The 18,199-nt window shown below is 38.0% G+C and overlaps 1 protein-coding gene across 3 annotated transcripts in view; it reads left to right on the forward strand.

Moving 5' to 3' along the window:
• The window catches only part of GULP1 (GULP PTB domain containing engulfment adaptor 1), a 4,195,041-nt gene that overhangs the window by 887,973 nt on the left and 3,288,869 nt on the right, over window positions 1-18,199 (forward strand). The gene's annotated exons all lie outside the window — the stretch shown is intronic.

The following is an 18,199-nucleotide window of genomic DNA, read 5'->3' on the forward strand; positions in this document are numbered from 1 at the left end:
GTTCTTGATCGACCCCAGGATAAACTATACCCCTAAATGTGAACAAATGACCTTCTCAGTCCTTATAACTCCTTACTCCCACTTTTTCACTCACTTCCTTAATTCAATCAATTTCTGTTCCCTGACTGTGTAAATATGCTATATCCCTGTTTTTTTCTCCCACTTCATATTGCAATTCCTATTCATGTTATACTAACTTACCTATACTTATATATATATATATATATATATATATATATATATATATATATATTCACTTTATAACACTGAAAGCTCAAAACACTGAAACCAAAACAATGAAACTTCAAAATCTTGAAAACTCAAAACACTGAAAACACGTCATACATATACTGAGTTTAAACAACATAAATCATAGCACTTTCAACCAAGTGAAAGCAAGGGTGCTGAGCCCCGCCTCCACACCCCCGGCTACTTATATATATCAACTCCAAGATTGCACTTCACTACACTACACTTAGTGGAAAGTGTTATGATTTATGTTGTTTAAACTCAGTATAAGTATATGTGTTTTCAGTGTTTTGAAGTTTCAGTGTTTTGGTCTTCTTTATTATGAAGTTTTCTCATTTTCAGTGTTTTGAGCATCCAGTGTTATGAAGTGAATCTATATATATATATATATATATATATATATATATGTGTGTGTGTGTAAAATTTCTCTAAATATTTAGAGTATAAGTTGCATTTGTTATTAACCAATATGTTCACATGTATAATTTGGTATAGCTGTTTAAACTTTAGATATTTTATTGTTTTTGAAAATTTAATTATCAAGGTGCTGCTTACTGTGATGGATCTGAAGTCTTCTTAAGACACTAAGGTCTTGCTGGCTGGATTCTGCTGAAATCAAAGTCTAGTTATAATTGCATTCACAGTCTGTTGCCCACAGAAACTTGCAGAATATACACTGATGCAGCACCAAACTGTCACTTATACACTGATGCAGTAAATAATAAATAGCATTTTATAGCAAACCACACATACTACTGTTGCAGCTTTAGTTACACTGTACCACTTTTTGCGTCTCATTCAGCATAAATAACTTTCCTGTACAAAATACCTCTCCCAACAATTTCATGTGCTATAGTCTCTTTATAGTCGTTTTACATCCTGTTTTTTACATTTTTGCTCTTGCTGACAGTGTGAAATGCATACTGATTCTGTAGGAAAACATGTCCATTAAGCAAACTCTTTATTTTTCAAGCCCCAGTCATTTAGTATGGATGCTAATCACATATTACTAAACTCTATTTCTACATTTAAGCAAGCTTTATTTTACACCTTATTTATGTTGCATATTTGCACTTTCAACCTTAATACCTTGTTGAGCATATTCTTACAGTTTTAATTATATTATTTTTGAAAACTGTAAAATTATTGTTCTTAAGGTGTTTTTGGAATAGTTTGGAGCTTTTCTCCCCCAGGCTTCCACTGAAAATGGCACCTACGCAGTCAGACTTGCCCAGTAATTAAATGTCAATAAATAAATAATGTATGGACACCACTTACTCTGAAACATTGAAATAGATTTTCCTATAGTTACGATCTGGATTTGGAGTGGTGCAGCAGCCATACACTGTTAAACACAAGGCCAGTGTTGAGCCTTATTTCCTCACAACACATAGATGAGATGGCATCCTCTTTTTTTAGGGTAAGGTAAGGAGAAGCTTGCATGCATGAAGATCCTGGGTGTCATAGCTAGAGTGGAGGAGCCATCAAGCATTGTTCCAGTACCCAAGAAGAACAGGATGTTAAGTATCTGTCTCTGTAGCAGCATAACCAGAATCAGTGAAGGACAGTGCATGGAGAAATGTATTCTATGTTATGTGGCACAGACACTACTGGAGATGCAAGCAGGATCTGAGATATTCAGCAAGATTGATTTTTATTTTTATTTTTTTATTTTACATTTGTTGACCGGGCTAGTCTAGCTGGATATATTTCCATTTTCAGTAGAGGCCCGGGGAGAAAAGCTCCACGAAAAATACATAGAAGTATTTTGGCAAATTCCACTCTCCAAAAAAATTGTCAAGTACTCCATCTTAATCACCCCATTTGGCTGTTAATTTTTCAGCAGATTACTATTTTGGATTCCTTTATTTGCTGAGCACTTGCAGAAGTGGAAGTCAGTGGCCTTAGTTGGACTTCCAAGTATGATCTGCCATATGGTGGATGCCCATGTGGAAGATGAACACAGTCAGAGCATGATGCTAAACTGCGTGTACTGTGTTATCCAATATCCTAACAGTAGATATTACACTGAATATGAAAACTCAAGTGAAATGTTTTGGTTACATGCTGTGGACTGATTAAAAATAAATAAAAAAGTGTGGGTCACATCCTATCTGCCACCATGGTAATATCAGACACACAGTCCTGATGATAAGAAAACTTACTGAAGTTCAAAACCTTTGTATGTTTAACCAGATGGAGATATCTAAGCCATGTTTGATTGAAGAAGAGAAGTCAACAAGAGACCTTCTTTTAAAGAACTACTGTTACTAAAGCAGTGCCAAGCAGAAAGCAATCAACCAACTAAAACATAAGCTGTTGTCCGCTCATGTGTTAGCTTTGTATGACCAAGCAAAAAATTATAATTCTTTGCTTATGCATCCTCATGTGGTCTAGGGACTGTTCTCCTTATAAAATAGGGGGAGCAGTAAAGGGCTGTTGCATATGCATCCTTGTCATTGTTTATGATGGACCAGTGGTATGTATAGGTAGCGGACAATGCTTTTGGACCTTTTCTTGGGATGTGTAATGTTAAGAAACTTCCTCGTACACCAGAAGTTTCATCTGGAGACATACTATGCATGACCTTCTAATGATTGTTTGGTACTTAAACTGTAGCTGAGCTTCTACCAGGATCCGGATTCCATTTTAGGGCCATGAGATACTCCTATTCTGACAGTCATGCTCCAGAGAAAACCTTTCTGGAGGTTCTCACCTTCTCTTATATCAGTAAAGGCTCAAGAAGGGAAACAAATCAGGCATGGATGTAGTGGGGGATATCAACAGCCACATGGGTGCTGTATTGAACAGCATACTAGGAGATCCTTAGCAGAGCTCTGCAAACATTCTATGTTCTTCTTAACCTATGAAATTAAAGCAGAGGTAAGGATTTAATTTAAAAGTTTTAATTTAAATGTCCTTTGTTGACCAGGTTATTCCCACTAGGCTTGTACAGTCTTTTCAGAGGAGACCCTTGGTGGTATTTATACTACTAGTGGAAATTTGGCCAGGGCATTGGGAAACTTTTCCCTACTCTTTTTGATAGCTCAGGTGAATGTAAAAGATCTCACAGCACCTACTGTTAATCCAGACAGATGGAGCCTCAGTTTAACATCTCATCCAAAAGACAGCACAGTTTGTTCAGCTAAGTTTTTGGATAAGACTGAATTTTGATGGGTTCCGGCTTGCACTCGGAGCATAGAGGAACTGTCCACTGTGAAATGTATTCTAAGAGAGAAATATTTTTTTTACAGGCTGTGGAGGACTGTGGATTTGAGCAAGGAATGATTGATTTACTGAAGATTAATTTCACATTGTTGGACTATATTGTTTGTTGAGATAAAAGACAGGAAGATATGCTATCCACTTTGTGAATTCAAATCATCTATTGGAATTGGAGAAAAAATGTAAGCACATTTCATCCATGTGCCTTCCTCAAAAGGAAAGAATGAACTTTACAAGACAAATAAATAAATGTGGAAGACAGAGGAAGATGTTAAAATCTGTAGTTTACTTGCAGCCCTGAGTGAGGAGAGGGTACAGGATGTATGGGATATATTAGTGAAGAGCTTGCCAAAAGGACTGGAATACCTACTGAAGAAAGTTTTCAATATAAAAAAATGGCAGTAAAGCTGTACTTGAAGTATGATAAGTCCACAAAAAACGGCAAAATAAAACAAAGCAAAATGTGTTAAAATAACTTCATCAGTTCAGTAAGCACTTTTGTCTCCTTATATGAGACTTCTTCAGACAGAATAATGTAATGTTAATACCACATTTAAATACACAAATACTCACATGGAAAAATGCCCCTTTTTAGGCACATTAATGTTTTAACCCTTTCCTTTTCAGATAAACAAAAAATCCCTGTTGTTCAGTCCTGGTGGATAGCAAACATTTAATTTCACCTGCCACAGATATTCACACCACCCCAATTCATCTTCAGCATTAAGTAGTTTGTCAGACTCTTATAAATGCTCCAAAACCATAAACTTGTAGTCTGGCTCACATTTATTAGTCTTAAAGTGTTTATCAACTGCATGTTTTCACCCCCCACCTAAAATCTAGACTTGTGCTCGTTTATTTAATTCCATAGTGGCACAATCTATATAAAAAAACATGCAGGACCTACAAACTACTAAGTATACCACAAATTTTGATTTGCAAGTATGATGTCCCTTAATTTTAATATTATAATCATTAATACTATATTATTCTGTACCAGTGAACAGATAATCACAAAAGTTACAGTTATAACGTTTGAAGATACCTGGCTTTGTGCATTTAGCTCCAGGCATATTTAACTTCAATTGAAAATAATTATTAAAGCTCTTGCCCCTCTTTTGTACAAATACTGGGTATTCCCCAACAACCTTGTTTACTTTGGACAACTTCTTAAAATTTTCCAATTGTTATTTATTATATTTTTTATAGCTCTGTCATCAACACTGTTACTTATTTGCATGGACACCCTGCAGTTAACTTCCCTGGATTTTATAACCACACAATTGCCTTGTTTGCTCAAATCATACACTTCAGTGAATTTTTCTGTCACTAACCTGGTGGGGTAAACTCTTCTTACAAATTTATTACATAAATGGGCACTTTTATTCAAAAAATCTTGAGCTTTTACTGTCAGTCTATTAGCTCACAATATTTTCTTTTTTTAAGGCTGCATATTCTTATAATTTAGATATGCATTGTTTTGAACTTCCTTCTTAAATATTTTGGTTATTAATTTTCCATTCTCCTTTAGCACTGTTACATATAAATAATTAATGTTATCCAAGCTGTGTTCAGATATAAATTTCAAAAAAGAATTAGTAGTAAAGTAAGATAGAAAATCACTCAGCATTTCCATCCTCCCCCTCGAAATTAAAAACACATCATCGATAAAATGTTTAAATATAATATTCTTTGCATGCGTACTTTCAAAAATTATACTAGTTTTATACCCATTTTTATACTAGTAATATTGATTTAGTAACAGGAGTAATGAAAAAGTTTTGGCCTGTATTATCTAGTAACCCTGAAATTAAAGAGATAGTGGGTGAAAAACCTAGTTTTTTATTTAAAAACAAAAAATCCCTGAAACAAATGTTATGCTGTCCCCATATACAGCATAGATAATATAACATCTAATGTTATCTATGGGACATTTCCATGTTGTAAGTGCAATTTTTGTGTGCATATATATTGACATGTCTGGAGTATTTAAACATCCAGATACCAAGGGAGCATTTACATTTAAAATAGAGGCCAGTTGTGACTCTTGTAATGTGATTTATTTAGCTTATTGTGTCAAATGTCTAACATTTTATATTAGGAAAACTAACAGGAGATTTAGGGATAGAATCAGGGAGCACATTTATAACATAAGGAATGGTACTGAGATGAATGCATTAGCCAAACATGTTGTGAACAATGATTCAACACATAATTTCAAGTTTTTGGTGATGGAAGTGATCAGTATTAATGAATGTGGTGGCAATATTGAAAATTTAACAGAAGTCTCAGAAGGAGAGGTGGATTATTTGAATGCAGGCAGATGTTAGTAAGGGACTTAATAAAAAATGTCACAGAAACCAATTTTAAAAGCTAGGGGACTGCATAAATGACTGTTTGCCTTAAATGTTCTGTTATTGATTATTTTAATGATTGTTGTAAGTGTATTGCAGTTATTTTTTATGTTGTTATACATGTTGTGTTGTTATTTTAATAGATGCTTCTTATACTATTTAGTATTTGTCTGTGTATTTTAGGGCACTATAACTTTATAGAGTGTTACATTGTTATTAAAATACTCCTGACTGAAGTGATTGGTTAAAGCAGTTTTAGCAATCACAGATATACAGAATTTTTTGAATGTATTTTTAAATGCCTGATGAAGCAGCATGGTTTTACTCCGAAAGCGCTTATATGTCATTAAAATTTGTGTTTCTTATTTGAGCTGGTCTGCTTATTTGGTCCGCTGCCTTGTATTTATTCACTGTTTATATATTTCTGGACTTTCATTGTAATTTTAAGGGAACCATTTATCCTCTCCACTTTAGTTGATGTTTATATACTTTCAAGAATGTTTGTCCTTTCCTATCCTTTCATGAAAATATTGGTATAACTGGGAGCCATAGTGGTCCCCATTGCCACCCCATTAGTCTTGCAAAACATCTTACCATTGAATTAAAAAAAAAATGTAGCTCAATATTACATCCAATATTTCCAACAAAAGACGCACAGTATTACTAGAAAACAATATGGAATTAATTCCATCCTTTTTTCATACCTTCATCATTAACTATAACAATGTACAGTGATTTGATATCGAGGGTAACCAACAAATCTGTATTCTTCCTCAGTATCTAATTACAAGTATCCCTATACCCTTCCTTGTTTTTTCCTTAGTCTTACACCCTAAAAGAGAAGCGGTATACAGGAAAAGTGAAAATCAGAGAATCTAGAGTTCACCTTGACCATGATTATTCATGAGAAACTGGAAAGACAAGAGCTACATTTCAAGTAGCCATTAATACGGGTTGGAAAAATCAAATTGTGTCTTCTGAATCATGCACAACAGAAGGTAAATCTGTCAGTGGGATTAGTAGCATTTTATACATCTGAGGATGCAGGAGCAAATATCAAACAGATACTGCAGAATTCTTCTGAAGACACAGGGAATTTGAGAAATAAACTTGAAGTAGCATCTAGAGGGGTCTATATCATTTCATTGAAAACTCATTTCATTGAAGCTTAATTCATTGACACATATTCATTGAAAGCTCACTTCACTGAAAACCTAATTCACTGAAAGCTCACTTCACTGAAAACCCATTTCACTGAAACTCATTTCGTTGAAAGGTGTATATGGCCTTTTCCCCACAGTTTTGTGATCCTGGAGTAGTATATAAAGTAAGGGGGTGTGGGGGTTAAATATTGTAAAGCATATAGATGGATACTTACAAGTGTAATGAAGGAATTCTTCTAGAAGACAACATATAACCAATTTATGTGGGGGGCTTTGCCCCCCACATCCCCGAATGTGGAGTGCTGTGCCCCCCATACACCTCCTTACTTTACGTAATAACTCCAGGATTGCACAACAGTGGGGAAAAGGCCATATATACCTTTCAACAAAATGAGTTTCAGTGAGATGGATTTTCAGTGAAGTGAGCTTTCAGTGAATTGAGTTTTCAGTGAAGTAAGCTTTCAGTGAATATGTGTCAATGAACTAAGCTTCAATGAAATGAGTTTTCAATGAAAGGATATAGACCATCTAGAGATGTCAGCAGGTAGCAGAATAAGTAATTGGATGCTTTTCCTCATCAAAAAAAAGAGTCATGTAGGGGTGGGAAGCTACATTTACTTTGGACAAAAAGAGGCTGAATGGTTAACACAAAAGTTAAGAATTTTCATGTAATCACTCCTGTTTCTTTGCACCTTAGTTTCATCTATTCCCTCTATGTCAAAGGCTGTAGTTTTAAATAAGAAACAGATCTTCATAGCACTGAACTTTATTTGCTTGTATTGTAGAGACTTGGATTTTTAGATGTACTGCACTGAATTTGTTTATTTAGTAGTGTTTGTCCACTAGAGCTAAGTCAGTTAAGACACCCATAATAACTTTGAAACCAATTTATTGCAAGCAAATTAGCCAACGTGTAGTGTCTAATAACCAGTCATTAACATGAAGATTAAATAGATGCAACAACAGTGACTACCCAGCCAGCTGGCATTGCCATTACCATTTTAGCTAACAAATTGCACCTGGATGTATAACCCCAAGCATCCTCAAACCTGCTGCAAAACCAAGTGCTCAAGGATTAACTCTTAGCCCATCCATAAATTGTCTGCACCAAACTCACAGGTCATCCCAGCTAAGAATCATTCAAGATGCTTATTGGCTAATGGGGTAACACAACGGGACTAAGCCTTAAGGCAACTGCCACTGACAGCCCAGGGCAGCTGTTTTTCACCTGCTGCCATGTCTCTAAATTCCTATAGTCCCTATAAGAATTTAGACAATGTAACACCAACAACCAAAATCTAATTAATGGCATTAAAACAATCAACAGATAAGGTTAATTGTGGCTGAAATAAATCAAGGCCCATTTTATTCAAGTGGATACCATCTGGCTCAAAAATGCCTTTGTCTGGCTTTGCCAGAACATTATACTCAATGACTCTATAACCAACGATCATGGCAGTCCGAGCCACCCAATAGTTGAATTGCCTGGATTTTTCCATGGCTGCATTCCTGAAGGTACCTGTCCATAGCAACCTTGGGAGGATGGCGGACCAAAAAAATTAGAATGTTTGGATGCAGGGAACAAACCTGTGCAGGTCAATGAGAATTCAAGCTGCCAAGATGTTCTTCAGAACCTTGGTTAACTTGTTGCCCCCTAGGTGGGTGATCAGAGCATACAACAATGTTGTATTAAATAACAGCTGGTATCAGATGCACGATAGGGCCATTCAAGACAATCCTGGGAAGCCAAGCCAGTGAATTGTCCAGAAGATATGATCCAGAAAACCTGTGCATTAAGACAGCTGGTTGAACGCTTGCAAGCATATATTTGGACAAAAGAGTGCCCAAGGATCCAAAGCACCATCTTCCCTTAAAGTAAATACAAGGTCACTACCTAATGCAGAAGAGATAGGTATCAGATAACCACCTCCCTATTATCTTTAGGACTTTGGTCAATCACTCCTCCTCTGTAAAGTCAGAGGTACTCCCTACATGAAATGAATTAGAGGAATAGCCTTGGGTGGAAATGCTTAAGTATATAAGGACTTTCTTCAATGAGGAATCGACTTTGGCCATAAAGATAGGGCAGTTTGATTTAAAACTGAAAAGAGGGCTGGATGGAGGAATGTCAAATGTCAACCTCTCAGGACCCTGCTGATGATCCAGTGACCAGAAAAATCTGGGATCCCCAAGAACTAAGCCAACCCAGGGCTGCTAGATGAATCTGAGTTGTGCAGGGGCATCATTTGACAAACGCATATGGGATGTAAACTGCAGTAGTAATAGAAGATCCCAGTGCCTGAGGGGTTGAGGCAATGTAATATTTAAAAAAGGCTGAAAGAATGAAAGGAGGAAAAAAGAGCCCTGTTGGTGTTTCTCTTTGTCATTGAGCCAAAGTTATGGAAGAATTGGGGTCTTGATAGTTTCAGCATCCAGGGCCAGCTGGCAAAAGTTGAAAATGGGAAAGGCTGTCAGCTGTGCAATTTTCTTTTCCTGGAATATGGTGGTTAGTAAAGCACAAGTTAATGTGTAAACTCAGGAGTACTAGTAATTTGATCATAGAATTCATCCCCTAGACTTAGATGATCTCTTGTTAATGACCCGCACCACTACCAGATTATCAGAGTAAAAAGAGATTTGCCTGTCAGTGAAATGCTTCTTCCAAATTAATGTGGCAACCCAAATGGGGAAAACCTCTAAAAAGATAATGTTGGACTTCACATGCACCCAGCATCGTGTGACTGTATGTCCTGAGTCACCAATGCACACTTCACATGCACCCAGCATCGTGTGACTGCATGTTCTGAGTCACCAATGCACACTTCACATGCACCCAGCATCATGTGACTGCATGTTCTGAGTCACCAATGCACACTTCACATGCACCCAGCATTGTGTGACTGCATGTTCTGAGTCACCAATGCACACTTCACATGCACCCAGCATCATGTGACTGCATGTTCTGAGTCACCAATGCACACTTCACATGCACCCAGCATCGTGTGACTGCATGTTCTGAGTTGAAGGGGTTTGTCAGTGGGCAGCCTGAAGGAGGAACCCAGGACTTCAATAAGTAGCCCCAGAACCGTTATAGCCTGAGTGGGTCCTGCCACTTGCTCAGTGGCCAAAGGGACTCTCAGTTAATTGCACAGTTTGAAGAAAATGTTCATGCTCTCCACAAAGCCCCTGTCTCTACTTCACTTACTATTAGGTAATCATCTAGGTAATGTTTAGCTGATTGCCTGTTGGCTTGTTGCTGCCATCAACAGTACAAGGCAGAGCTGAAGGTTTCAAAGGCTGCACACGTTAGGGAGCAATGCATGGACATGGCAGTGTTGAAGAGGAACTAGCCTTCAAATTGAAATACTAGCAAAGGCCAATCGTCCTTTCTGATAGGGAGATGGAAAAAGCTGGACTGACTGTCTAGTTTGCAGAGACTAAGATCCAAGAACTCCCTGATGGCTTTCACAGCCTGGTCTAAAGATACATAGTGAACCCTAGATTGCAGTTTGTTGGTAAAGTAATTGACAGACTGATCAGATGGTTGTGAAAGATGGTGAATCAAATGATACTCTCTTGTTATTTTTTTCTTGGGAGAGGGGTAGGCCTGTGAGGTATAGATTGAAATAGGACCATGGGGAACAGGAGAGTGGGCAGATACCCTGCCTTGCTAGGTCCTCTTTCTCAATTAACTTTAAATACATAGATTAATTGCCCTTTATGGAGGAAAGGTTCTTGATTACCTTAGAATTGTAGAAGGAATAAGAGGAAAGTCAAAGTAAACCTCATTGTCATTCAGAAATCACAAAAGTGCAAAAACTGAATGAAGTTCCATTCTCCAGACTCAATGTGCAGATGACATATAGACTATTTTCACAGACATCTGCACATATGCACATATACACCTAGCTATTACATCACGGATATGCAGGTAGACAGACTAATATTGCACATAATTAGAAGTAGATTTTAACACTTTTTGAAGTGAACACTTAACTTGCATGCGACTTTAGTATTGCACAGGTACTTGGTTAAGACATTGAACTGATCCTTGCACAGAAAGAAACATTAAAGTATTGCACTATGGACCTTAGAGTAGTACACTATGGTTAATTTACTAATTGGCAACATGCATTGCACTGACAAAAGAGATATTTTACTCCATTGCTACTGCCTTAGTTGGTCTATAAGTTACAGTCATAGTGAATATTGCACTAAGTAGTAGATGAGACTGGTAACCAGGTTTATGCACAATTTGAGACTGTTTCTACTGGTCCAGGTTGCCATCACAGAGTGTAGTGGTTACTAGAGTTCAGCAGCCTGATGGCATTAGGGAAGAAGCTATTCCTGAATGTTGTAGTTCTGCAACTTATGCTTCGGAAGTGCTTTCTGGATGATAGATACAGGAACAGTCTGTAAGCAGGGTGAGTGCAGTCTTTAATTATTCCTCTGGCCCTGCTGAGACATCTGGATAAGTACAAGTCGTGGATAGGTGGTAAGGTGGTCTTAATGATCCTCTCAGCTGTCTTCATCACTCTCTGGTGGGATATTTATTATTTATTATTTATTTTATTTTACATTGTTGACATGGCTAGTCTAACTGGATATATGTCCATTTTCAGTAGAGGCCCGGGGAGATGAGCTCCATGACACATAGATAAAATAACAGCAAAAAACATAAAATAACATTAGTTGTATATACAAGGACATTTCTAGTTAACACAGAAATATTCAGTGAAGACAGAAGTCAATACAGTGTAAAATGTAGGTTCAACTCAACATATAGGTACAGTACATAATGAAAAAGAAAATAGAGGCATACAGGCTGTACAACATACAAGTACAGTACATAATAAAAAAGCGGCAGTTTAATATATAGTTATATTAATAAAGAGTTTTTCCAAAAATAATTATCCAAAGGGATGGATATAATGAAATGTAGAGGGAAATGGTAATTATTCTTACTAAGGAATCTGGAACAGTTAATGAAAAGTGTAGGGTAGGCAGAGCATATTTTGGATAGAATAGATAACTAGTCAGGTTTAGTACAGGGGCATAACCAGTGTGTTTTGAGGAAAAGTTTCAGTCCGTTTTTGAAGTGTGATATAGAGGAAAGTGAGGAAAGGTCACAGGGTAGGAGATTCCAGAATTTACCCACAGTATTAGAGAAGAGAGAATCCCCAGCCCTGTTGTTAGATTTAGATGTGTTTATTAGAAGTTTCTGAGATGAACGTAAGGACTTCATATTATTATAGGGGGTGATGATGGAAGATAGAATAGGAGTATCGGAAGGTTGATAAAGAGTCTCATGGACAATGGTTAGTTGGTAGTATTTGAGCAGATTCTGTAGTTCCAGCCATTCTAGCTGCTTTAAATTAAAGCAATGGTGGGTTCTAAATGGGTTGCCAGTAGCAAATCTGGCTATGTTGTTGCATGAGATTTCCAATTTGTTGAGGTTGTTCTTAGATAAATTAGTGAAAATGGATGAAGCATAGAGGAGTGTAGATATTAGATGAGTGTGTGCAATAGTAGCTTTGGCTGTAGGTGACAGGAAGGGTTTAATTCTGTAGAGAGAGACAAGCTTTTTGTTGACAGATTTTATAATATTGTTGATGTGAATGTCAAAGTTGAGGTTGTTGTCAATGGTAATACCACCAAGTAGCTTGGTAGTTGAGTCTGGTGATATAATGGTGCCATTAGTGTGTGTAACTGAAAAATCTATGGGAGAGGACTTATGAGTAGGATTGAAAAGGAGGAGTTTGGTTTTCTTTGGGTTTAAGAGAAGGCAACACTGTGTGAACCATTGTTCAACTGTGTTAAATACGTTTTGGGTAAGGGAGTGAAGTTCAGAGGTGGATATGGCTGAGCATATAAGCATGGAGTCATCCGCATATTATATGCATGTAGCATGGGGGATGGCTAGATGAAGGTCATTAATAAATATGGAGAAAAGGAGAGGTCCTAATATGAACCCCTGAGGGACACCAAGGTTAACAGGTAGGTGGGTGGATAGAGTATTGTGCCAAAGCACAGCCTGTTGTCTTTTATCTAAGTAGGATTGGAACTATTTTATAGAGAGTGCATCTAAAGACAGGGATTTGAGGATATCTATAAGAATTGGATGATTTACTATGTTGAATGCTTTGGACAGATCGATAAATAGAGCAGATGAAAGCATATTACAGTTTTGTTTTTTGTTAATACAATCCGTAAAAGAAAGGAGGGCAGTGGTAGTGCTGTGAGAAGGTCTGAAACCATGTTGATAGCTGGAAAGTAAGTTATTTGGATTAGGTCGTCTAGCAGTTGCCTATGAATACATTTTTCCATGATCTTCACCAAAGGAGAACGAAGGGCTATGGGACGGTAGATGGAGAATTTGGTGGAGTTTCCACCTTTATGAAGGGGGATAATATGGGAGATTTTCCAGATGCTAGGGATGTGACCTTCACTAATACTTCTATTGATCAGAATGGAGATGGGGTAATCAATCGACTTGGCAGATTTCTGTAGATATTCAGCAGGTAGTTGGTCTGCTGGAGGAGAGCCTGGTTTCAGTGTTTGGATTAGGTTAAGCATATGGGTTGTTGGGACTGGTTGGAAGAGAAATGGAGGGAGTGGGGTTTTGTTATAGGTAGGTAAAGTGAAGTTATTAGGTGACAGCTGACTGGCTAGTGTTTGGATAGCATCAGTGAAAAAGGTATTGAATGCATTGGCAGTATGCATGGGATTTTCCAGGTCTGAGTTTTGTGGGTTTGGTGTAATGGATTGACCTGGATGTAGTAACTGACTAGAATTTTGCATGCCCAGAATTTTGTGTGGGTTATTATGGTTAGCTTTTTGACATTGTAGGTAGTAGTTTCTTTTATCAGACAGTATAGCCTTCTTAGTGTTATTTCTTAGCTGTCTGAAATTTTGTTGGTCTACAGGGTTTTTTGTCATTCTCCATTTGGCCCAGTATTTATTTCTGAGATGGATTTTATGTTTGGTTTCTTTAGAAGGCTGAGGACAGCGCTCAGAGGTAGAGCAGCTTCTATACCATACTACAAGGTTATTTGTCAGGATGCTTTCTATAGTACCTCTGTAGAAGGTAGTGAGAACTGTCGATGGAAGATTCGCTGTCCTTAGACTTCTTAAAAAATGCAATCTCTGATTTGCTTTCTTGACTATGGCATTTGTATTTGTGTTCAAGACAAGTCCTCATTGATGTGCACTCCCAGAAATTCTTTCCACTGTTTCCCCATTGATAGTGAGGGGAGAATGTTCTTTGTGATTTTTCCTGTAGTCCACAATTATCTCTTCTGTCTTGTTCACATTTAATGCTAAGTTGTTATTTCCACACCAGGTAATCAGTTGTTCCACCTCATCTCTATAAGTTGTTTCATCATTGTTACTTATGAGGCCCTCAACCATTGTGTCATCGGCAAACTTGATGATGTGATTTGCATTGTACCTGGCTGTACAATCATGTGTTAAAAGGGTGAACAGCAAGGGTCTTAGTACACATCCTTGTGAGACTCCTGTGTAAGAGTAATGCTATCTGAGGAACTTTTGATCAAAAAACAGAATGCTTCCTTATCAGCATAATCCGAAAGTAGGCCAACAATCTATCTACTCTGAATGGGGTATGCAGTGGCCTAAAGCTGCAACTTACTCTGTAAAATATTACCTCTTTAGCCATGAATTACAATGGTGAAAGATGCAACTGACTCTGTAAAATATTACGTCTTTGACTATGAAGAAGTTATAGGTCTGTGACCTGGGCGTATGGCTTCTGATTGGGCCTACAATGAAGATGAAGAGGTTCAATGAGGAATGCCCTATATTTGACCAGCATCTGGACATGGGATGCCCTTTCTCATAAAAGGAGTAAAGGTGGGAAAATCTACAGTAGGCCAAAGACATCTACTATTGTTAAAAGTCAAAAAAGATTTAACTTTCAGAAGGTTATTGGCAGGGACATTCACTGTTTAAGGCAAGGGATTTGTCCATCATTGCACTCAACCAAGTGTTAGGGTGTCATTGCTCCCAATGGAGGATCTTGTTTGTGGCCCAAAGCTTCCTTATCCTCTGGTCATACCAAGCCCAGGCACCCCCATCATGAATGTGATGAGCTTCCCTAATGGAAAGAAGGTAAGCCAGTAGTGGCAGGGTTTGGCTCTGGTCCTTTTCAATTATAATGACAATGAAAACCATGAACCCAAAGACCCAACTGTCTTACCTCCTAGTGGTGGAGCAGGGCATGGATTTCTTACCAAGATCTTCAGCAAGGTCTTTGGATCACGTATTGTAGAGTCAATTGTATTGTAAGACTCAGTAATCCTCTGAACACTTTTTACATCAATTAAATCAAAGACATTAATGAAATTACCAGAACTGCCTTCTCGTAATTAGTCACAGGTACATGAGCGGTGATCTGAAACTCAGCAAAATAGACCAAAGAAAACTGTCCATGATTAGTGGGGGCTAACAACTGGGCTATATTAAGTCTGGTTAAAAAGTCCTGCAAGCGAGAGCTGGGGAATGGGCGGGGGGGGGGGGGTTCTAAGACCTGGCTGGTACTAATGGAGGCACTTGATTAGACCTGGCATCCCAGGACTTCTGGGGAGAACCAGTGGAAGAAATTGGAGTGGAACCAGAATTCCACTCTAAAATTAGGTTGAAAATACTAGCCCTGTCCTGCTCAAGTATGTAATATAAAAATGCAGAAAAATGTTAAATTACTGCTTGCCCCAAACATCCAAGGGTAACCAAGGTATTTTAATCTCCTTATTATCTTCGGGTTCTTGGATGACTTCTAGAATTGATGTTGCTGTGTAAGCTGAGTTTTGAACATCTTGCCTGGTCCTCTACCTGGGTTTTTGGCAACATTTGATTCATTAAAGTGCTCTGCTTTTGGGGAGAGCCAAAATCTTCTTTTGCCATTCAAGCTTCCTTCTTAATTATGTGCCTCCTTGAGATCAGAGGAAGGACCCTTAACTGCCATTGATAAACACTGATATCGGTCCTTCGTCATGTGTAATTAGAGAATTCCTGAAACTGAAAGAAGAAAAAAGCAATCTTAACAACATTTTGACACTTAAGAATGCATGATAACTAGATAACTACTGCAGTGAAAGTCAAAGCAAAGGCAGAGTCCACAATTCTTATGAAAAGGTGGGGGGGTGCTGGCATTCCTAACAAACATCTATAATTAAGGAGAACTAGTGACTAAATGAGCCCCTTTATTATCAAAATTTAGACTGTATGAGGTAATGTGCTGCCTACTCCTAAAATAGCCATATCCATGTTAAATACCTTATTTGAAAAACTAACTTTGCCCTGTTTCATAAGTCATTCATTCATTTTTTTTTATTTTGTTTTTGTAGGTAAAGTAAACAAAAGGAGGTGGCATCAGACAATTCAGCAGTACTACTACCTAGTATATGAAAGGAGGGAGGAACCTGACTTAGTAATACTTCCCCTGTTGTGATAACTGTAAGGCATTCTCCTTCTGACATTTTTAGTGCTTGTATTATCAGTCAGTGGAAGGAGGAGAGATCATATTATTTAATAAACCTGTAACCTTGCTGTGCAGACTTCGCTGTTTGAGGAAAACACCTTGGGTGCACTGAAGCTGAAAAAGTTCTAGAATGTTTATCACCCACTTCAAAGATGGATGAAGTAGCATCTAACTATTTATAACTAAAAGGAGATGGCATGGATTGAAATGTGACAAAACCAAGCCACTCTGAGCAACAGTCAAGGGGCAAAATCCAGTTTAAAAAATATCCACCACCCTAGCCCTGCATAAGCCAAGATGACACCAACAACAGACACAGCCAAAACAAACTGACCAAATCCCCACAATCAATTTGGTTAAAGGATATAGACCCCACTGAGAGGGGGCACACATTATAGTAAAACAAATAAACCTTAAGTCATCGATGATCCCAAATAGGAAAGAGCAGTTTGAAAATATGCTGCTGCTAGCTTAGAAATGCCACTGTCAAAAATGTAAGTATCACTTGACATAAACTCCAAGAAAAACACAAGGTCAGGGCAGTTCAACAAAAGGACAACCCGAAAGCCCAAACCATCAAAGAAAACTCTCTCTGCCCTAACCACAATGACCAACAGGAAAACTCCAAGCAGCCTCTCAAACAAATAGCATCTCTCACTCCTTGACCTATCTGAAAAGCCAGCAGAACATCACATTATATACACCAGCTCACACAGCAGAGAGACTTGTCTACAGGTTTATCAAAAGGTGAGAAGCAACCTGCTACCGTGTGTCTGTGAAACAAACACCATAACCACTATACCAACCCCAAACCCAACTTCAGCAAGTTCTTCCATTAGTATTTATACCTCTTTTTAAATTCTGTTATCTATTATTAGGAAGAGTAATTACCATTGCCGGCATAGTCACTGACAGAATGCTCCATCTAGATCTGAGCAAAAGCTGACAAAGCAATCACAGTGCTTGAAAAAGATGATCACCTGAGTGGCTGGGAATGGGATTGGCTATTTAAACAGCGGAGCATTGCCCTCCTGACATCATACTCAAAGAAAAGCCCACTTACTGGTAAGCCATGTTTAATCTTAAAAGGAGTTGTTAATGCTTGTACCTAAATATGTAATGTTGTTATGTCAGACGTCAGTGATTTTAACTTGCTGTGAATAAAAGTATATACAATGTCTCCACTCTAGGCCAGTAATCATGGAGGCTGAATCCTCAACACTGGCATTGCAGAGGGACATTCACTTGGAAAAAAAAATGTATGCACCCAGTATTTCCAGATGTAGCTCTCTGCATCAAGCACAATTTCTCTTAAGAGCATACAGTGAACACACTCACTCTGGGGTCTAGTTTCTGTCTCTCTAACTCTCTCTCCAGATCCCCTGTAAGACTCCCCACTGGCACAGCTTTAGGTTTGAGTTTTTACTCGAGTGTCCACGCCAAGTCCTCCAGCACCCTCTCTCTGAAATCAGTGCTTTGTGTCCCTGCTCCAAGCAGCTAACACACACACTGTTTGAGATTTGATTTGCACGCACACACAAGTATGTGCACACACACACATACCTGTGATAGACTGGCACAGATTTGCTTCCTATGCCACCTTCTGCTCAGACTATAAGGTAGTTATACCACCACCCGACACTCCAAAGCCAGCTACTCCAATGCTGTTACAAGGGTACCCAATTATACTGAGTTAAATATTAATAATA

Source organism: Protopterus annectens, chromosome 6.part0 (assembly GCF_019279795.1).
Source record: "Protopterus annectens isolate FY-2018-M chromosome 6.part0, PAN1.0, whole genome shotgun sequence".
Classification (NCBI taxonomy): domain Eukaryota; kingdom Metazoa; phylum Chordata; order Ceratodontiformes; family Protopteridae; genus Protopterus; species Protopterus annectens.